Genomic DNA, 7,493 nt, shown 5'->3' with positions numbered 1-7,493 from the left:
ATGATTCTCACACAAAGCACTAAATAGAAAAAGCAAACGGCCGCAGCTTCACGAAAAATTTCACGCGGCCGAACTCACGTAAAATCAGCATAAGAATTGATTAGTTCTAAAAGAATCAACCCTCTAAAACAATTGTCGCAAGTTCCCTTAAAATAGGCGGCCAGGAGAAATTTACTAAAAATGTGCAAGAACCTCCACAGAATGACGGATACTATAAATTTTCAGAAACTGTGTAGAACACGTGTGACAGCAAAAAGCAAAGGGCCGTCTGGATCAGCAAAAGAGGATCAATCAATTTTCATTTGATGGAGAATCAAGATCACATTGTGGCTTTTTAGAAAAATAAAGATTTTAGGATTTATGGGATCTTGGATGGCAATGGGGAATACGGGAAGAAGATTGCGGAATTCCTTGGCAATAAGATATTGGTGCAACTGATCGAGAGAAGTCTACCGAGTTTTAAGAGATCAGAGCATCTCTAAAAAACTGGCATGCTGAGGAAATCAAGTGAGCTCTCAAATCCCTCAAGTAAAAATCATTTTAGCCAGCATGTCTACAAGAAGCCACAGTCCTCCAGAAGATAGGCAAAGCGAACGACCCTTGCTTCTGTAGAGGCAGAAAGCAAAGAAAACATCAACTCAGACGCCAACTAATAGTTCAGATAAAAAAGCTTTTCACAAATGAACCCATCCAATCCTTATCTGCACACAGGCAACTCAATAATGAAAACAGATAACTCAAGGAAATAGAAAAAATAGTCGAAATAAAAAAAAAATTCATAAACAAGCAAACAGTACGTTAAAAAAAGGTACTCACTGGCGAGCAAAGCAACAGGCAAAGCAACAGGCAAACTAACAGGCAAACCAACAGGCAAATAGTAGAGGTAACAAAAAAGCTAATAGATTATCGAAAAGCCAGATTTCATCATAAAACTGAGAAGTGTATAGGAAATATAAATCGAGCAGCAGCAAGTATAAGAGTATAAAAACCTGGTGATCCGAATAATTTAGGATGAGAATAAAAAATTGGCAAAATTGATGCCAAAGTAGGTCGAAAACAGCGGATGCACTCTGTTAATGGTTATCATTATTCATTAGCATCTGTATTGTTTCAATGTAGGCGCATCGAAGGCTATTCTCGCGCGATCAATTCCTATTGAAGCTGACAGCAAGTAAGCGAAGTAGCCCAATATGTCCGATCATATGTAAAATAATTGGCATTTTACCTTTGATCGTTCAGAGGGATTGAAGTCGCGGAAGATTAAACTATCGGGCATACCGATCAGCACTGAGCAAACTCTCGCCAGATTCGACGAGAAAGCCCGTATATTGGAATCAAGCAAAGCCATCATCGAGAAAAGTAAAGATTAAAATGGGTGCACAATAGGACCTCTTCGTATCTGGATGAGAGGATAGAAATTCCCTGGGATCTCCATCACCAGATGCCTAGGAATGCCATCTTCATTCGAAGAGGAACTCGGCATCATCGCAACTCCGGAGTGCCTGGCGATAAAGATTAAGAAGAATTATAAGTTTGTAATTCTGGGGTCGGACGGGTTTTGGAAAGTGTTCTCATAGAATTCAGAAGTATTGAAAATTGTGGAGGATTACTGGATCAGAAAATAAATGAAAAATGTACTACCGAAGCTCATGAATGAAGCCGTAATCCGATGGAACAACATATCCGAACTGATGGATGACATTAGCCTAATGATTATAAGACTTTGATTTGTTATGGCATGGTTCGGGTTATAATTATAATTATGTTCATCTTTGATTGATCTATGTAATATATTCATTTGGCATTGAAAGATGTTAGGTTTTGCCGCATTGTCGCCAAAAAACTATATTGCAAGGCCAATCTTATCGACGTTCAGGCAGACATCTGAATTTTGCCAACAAAATAAAACCTACACCACCAACAACAATGACAAATACCCTGATAAACCTGAAAGCGGAGATGACTCAAAAACAGATAAAAACCTTAATAGACTATTCTAATAGTATGAACAAAAGATTTGGAATGCCCGCAGTCAAGATAACCACGAAACAAAACAGAAGTAATTATAAATAACCGAAAAGTGGTTCATCTCCCAAATCAAACAAATAAAGTAGGAGCAAGATCTCCAAAAGATCAAGTAACATATCACGGAGCATATGGCCAACCGCACTGAAAACAGCACTGTAAGCAATAATGAGAACTATATCCCCAACAACCTCGTGATGAAGAAACTGAAATATGGCAAAGCTAAGATTCTATTTTTAGGAGTCGATGAAGAAGACGAAGACCATTGCTTATATACCAAGAGGATTGCTTAGAAACTTAACGTTAAAACTGTGGTAGCTGCCTTGTCTCCTGATTTGCCCTATTTTATCAAAACGGAAATCACATTCTAAAACGAGTGGAGGAAGTTTATCGAAATGCCAAACTACGCAAAATAGTATGCTAAATTTTATGTTAACCCTATTGCGCGTACGCTCGAAGATGTGCATTTGGGGCCTTAACAAATTTCATTGGTGAGAGGCAGTCTACGTAAAAGCAAGGAGTTCAACGAAATTATGTATGCTATGCTGCAGTATCATGGGCAAAGCAAGAATTATATGCCAAATGGGTTACTGACGCCGATGCTGATCAACAATTTGGAGAATTTTTATTTGGCGGATTTTCCTGTGTTCAAGGAAAGGGAAATGTGGGCGATGAATGTGCCACTTGCGAAGATGAGGGAATTGTTCTAAATCTATAAAAAGTAGTATAGTAAAAAATAGTCATTCTTCGACCCCAGAATCCTTCTTCCGAAGGCAGCTCTCATCCATAAGTTCGAACATATGATCAATATTGTGAAACTCGCCTCATACTCACAGACACGCTCCCACAAAGCTAACGTAAAGTAGTCCTCTAACCCCCCAATGCTATTCATCTGCCCTTCATAATACAGCGAGCTCTTTTGTGAGTAATGGGCAAAACCAAAATAAATTTTACACTTTTTCGATTTGTAGCCCTACAAAATTAAAGCTCTTCCAGGTTCCAATCCAAAGCCTGTAACATTCGCAGAGTTTGTAGAAAAGCTCGTAATCTTAGATACAATACTCGAACCTGTGATCAGCAAATACTTCATAAAGTATGAATCCTTTCCTTTCAAAGCATCAGAGACACTCGGAGGCAATTAACATATAGGAAAGATATTCATTGTGTGGAAACATTTTAGTAACGCTTATTAGTAAGCTTTGAGAAAGCAGTGATTATTTATATTTCTCTGGTTATGTGGATTATTGTTGCGGGATATATATAATATGGCACAAAATTCGAAATATTGTAGAAACCTCGAAATGCAACACCAATAATTAAAGCCATATCATCATTACTCATGCAAGTCCCCAATCAGAAGGTTCTCTTTCCTCGCAGAATATCACGTCATAGACTGAAATAGCAGGAATAATACTCCTCTGAGTAGTAGCCTGAACATGACTCAAATTATGCTGACAATAAGGACAATCAAGACAACCACGGGAGACATCGGAACAAATTTACAATAGAGAGCAAATAATCGACAGAGTAGCCTATACAAGCCAACAATAAGAGATCCAAGAAAAGGCAAGCCTTTCAATAAAAGGAATAGAGTCAGTAACTATAGATGGAGGAAGAATAAGTTTCATATTATCATGGAGGAAATATAGAGAAAGTTTTGGCAATACGCAAGAGAGTTCGTGACAGTTCCTCACTATCACGACCTTGTGAATAGCAACAATAAAGCCTCTATATCGATAAACACAAATAAGTTGAAGTTGAAGTTGAGAAGCTATGCAAACTATCAACTGCAAGCTATTTGCATGTTGAATGGCTTACAGATCGATAAATAGCTGAAAGGGATATCCGTAATCGAAAATCAAACACCAATAGGAAGAGCATTCCCTTCCTCGATGCCTCTCAGAGCATTAACAAAATTAGCAGCAATCCATCTTAGAGTATGAACACCACAGTTAACAGCAATGGACTTAGATTTTTAATTCAGCACGAACTCATTCCCTAAAGCTATATAAAAGTTGATAAAATAATCTCAGCTTCAATAATGTTCCCAGTCCTCTACCCAAAGAAAAGCCAATAAATAGTAAACACCCATTATCAACTTTATGCCATTGTACTACAAAAATTGTTGAACTTCGAAATAAACCATATTTCCTATGGAGCAGCCATACAATTTAAAGTAGAAAACTTAGGGATGAATACAAACTAAAAATCTTTACTGTAAATTAATAACTATAAACTGGAGCATTTGCTGTCGAGAGTTTATTTCCAAAAGGTAGACTCATTTGAGGCTTTCTGGATCGAAGTTGGCAAATGTTTTGAAGTGTTGATCGACAAGTTTTAAGCCACTTCACAGTCAAATGATGTTGTAGTGTTGGCAGAGTGTATAAGTTTTATGTATTGGCAGGTTTGGACATACTGTGCGATAGTGAACTCTCAGGGTTCTGATATAGCCTTAGATGAAAATGTTGGGTTCCAATTGAAGTACTAAAACAAATAGATTAAGCAAAATTCAACAGTGATTGTCAAGCATTTACTCTCAAAACCCCCCAAAACCTAACAATATGCTCCAAACTCTTTTATCCCTCCCCTAGACTTTACTCCAAAATAAAACAAACTCTCATTCTCATGGCTTCCATAGCCCTTAAAATCTCATGTTTTGCATTCCTCCTCTCCTTTCTCCTCCTAAAGTTCAAATATAAGCCTCAATCTGGCTCACTTAACTCTTGCTGACATACTAAGCAAACTGAATATTCTTACAGAAATTGACAATTTATATTTGGTCAAATGGCAAGATCTTTCGTATTTATAGGCCACTTGGGAAAAATAATCAGATATTATAGCCAGCAATGCTGCCAGAGGTGAAGAGAAGATCAAGTAGTTTCGGATGTGCAGTAAGTTACCAACTAAAAAGATACGTGATAAGTTGGATGAGATTAATAAGATGCATCAAAGGAGTCTCAGCAACAGTAGTCGTCACGGAAATCAGCGGATCTCCAGCAATAAGCATGAAAATGACACTAAATAACCAGAAAGTCACATCTCCAACAAGAGCGTCGAGTATGACACAGCAAACCCCCCAATATATAAAAACTACAAAATGCTGAAATAGTTCCAATTGTTTGCTTTAAATTGGCTGATAAAATCCTATCGAAATGGGCGTAATTGTATACTCGGGGATGAAATGGGCCTCGGCAAGACCATCCAAACTATCGCTTTCATCCAACATCTTTACACCCATTAAAGCTTATTTGGCCCATTCCTCATCATCGCCCCAGTTTCCACTCTAAAGCAGTGGCTAAACTAAATCGAGCAATGGTCAGATTTCAACACCGTCCTCTATAAAGGCAACCGAGCATAGAGAGAACTCATTGAATAGTACACATTCTATCATAAGTTTATCAACACGTAAGGTTGGCATGTGAACTAACCGCTTATCTGCAAATTCAACATTATGTTGATAAACTACGAGATGCTTCATACGGAATTCGATATCATAAATAAGATACCTTTTCAGTATATTGTGGTGGATGAGGCTCATCGCATTAAGAACCAGAATAGCAAACTCTCGCAAACATTAAAGTCGATGATGTGTCGGAGAGTATTACTGTTGACTGGGACTCCATTTCAGAATAATGCAAATTAGTTATGGGGGTTGCTCAATTTTATTGAGCCCTCCATCTTTAGCTCCTATGAAAAGTTTAAGGAGAGTCATGGTAACATCTAAACCGCATAGTCCGTCAAAAAGCTGCAGAATGTTCTCAAGCCTTACTTGCTACGCCGCGTTAAAAGCGATGTCGAGCAATCAATCCCAAAACTCTCTGAAATCTTAGTGACCCTCGAGCTGACCCGCATCCAGAAAACCTACTACCGTGGCATTCTCTAACAAAACAAAAACAATCTTCTTGCATCCTTAGAGAAAGTACAACTAAACAACATAACAATGTGCCTACGAAAATGTTGTAATCACCCTTATCTACTCTCGCAAGAGGTCCGCAAATAAATTGATAATATCAGCGAGTCGGAAGTGTTATATAGTGTTGAGAATCCAGGGAAGTTTATAGAAGTTAGTTGCAAATTCCAGTTTCTTAAGAAACTTTTGGTTGTCCCAGTCCCTGGTGTCACCCCCAAAACTCTTATCTTCACGCAATTCATCGACACTCTGAACTTACTCTGCGAATTCTGCGAAATATTCAAAATAAACTATGAGTTTTTGGATGGCAGTGTCCCATTCGAAGAAAGGCAGAACAAAATATAAAGTTTCAATTCGAGTCACATCAATATGCGAGATGATATAAGGGTATTCATTATTAGCACGAAAGCTGGAGGAACAGGCATTAATTTAACATCCGCCAACTGCGTTATCATTTTCGATACGGATTGGAATCCCCATAATGACATCCAAGCCATAGCTCGGGCGCATAGGATTGGGCAGAAGAGTGCTGTGACTGTGTATAGGCTCATTGTTGGGAATACTTATGAGGAAGTTATATATAAGGCTGCTGTTAAGAAACTGGGAGTCGGTATGGCTGTGCTAGGGGAGTGGATGAGTGTAGAACATAACCGGAATACAAATTAGAGCAGTAACATTAATAGTTATAGTAACAATCACAAGCCAGCTGCAAGCATAAGCGCCAATAACGAGTAATAACTCCAAAAAATATAATAATAATAGCAATAATAATAACTACCAAAAAGAAGAGGCAGACCAAAATCCAAACGAAATCCCAACAAAAATAACAAAAATAACCAAATAGACTAAAACTAGAAACCCTCCGCCAATCCAATCAAACCCTCAGCCAGAAACTAATAAATATAAAAATTACTAAAAGATGGTGTGCTTGGCTTCCTGAATAGTTAATAAAAGCAGGAAGCTGCCTTCGATTTGTAAAAATTCACAATTTAAGAAATAATAGCCAATAAGGGCAGAATTATAAACTATGAAACCAAGGATTGCTCATTTGTCAAAGCCACATTCAAACACACCGATGAAAGCAGCACTGATATCAACAACAAAAACAATGAAAAGACACACACATAACTTAACATTAACGATAATAATTTCTGGGAAGTAGCATTAAAAAACTTCCAATCACCCCTCCAAAAACTTATCAAGAAACTGCCATAACCTACAAACTAAACCCAAAACATCTTACAATCTTACGAAGATCTACACAAACAAGCTCAACTGATAATATAAACAAATTAGATATTGCATACAATGATAAAGAATAAGATATAGATGAAGGGCTACAATGCTGAAGATGAGAAATAGTTTAGCAGTTTCTTGAACCGCATAATGGTCTCGAGTATCTTTATTAGGGAGTTTAGGAATATTGCTACAGACTGGATGGATTAGTTGGGGAAGCCGTCGCGCAGGTTTGAGAAAATGAATAGGAAGGATATTGTGGCTATTGTGGAAGAGAGGGTTCGGAGCGACAAGGAGAAGGAGAAAGAGAAGGAGAGACACA

The 7,493-nt window shown here is 37.9% G+C and overlaps 1 pseudogene; it reads left to right on the top strand.

Moving 5' to 3' along the window:
* The first annotated feature begins 1,451 nt into the window (after positions 1-1,451).
* On the top strand, positions 1,452-6,636 carry LOC148298457 (uncharacterized; annotated as a pseudogene).
* Positions 6,637-7,493: the final 857 nt, after the last annotated feature.

Source organism: Brachycentrus maculatus, unplaced genomic scaffold, assembly GCF_059751285.1.
Source record: "Brachycentrus maculatus isolate JH-2025_06_01 unplaced genomic scaffold, ASM5975128v1 h1tg002008l, whole genome shotgun sequence".
Classification (NCBI taxonomy): domain Eukaryota; kingdom Metazoa; phylum Arthropoda; class Insecta; order Trichoptera; family Brachycentridae; genus Brachycentrus; species Brachycentrus maculatus.
Note: the sequence above shows the minus strand (reverse complement) of the source record. Positions and strands in the feature narration are given on the sequence as shown.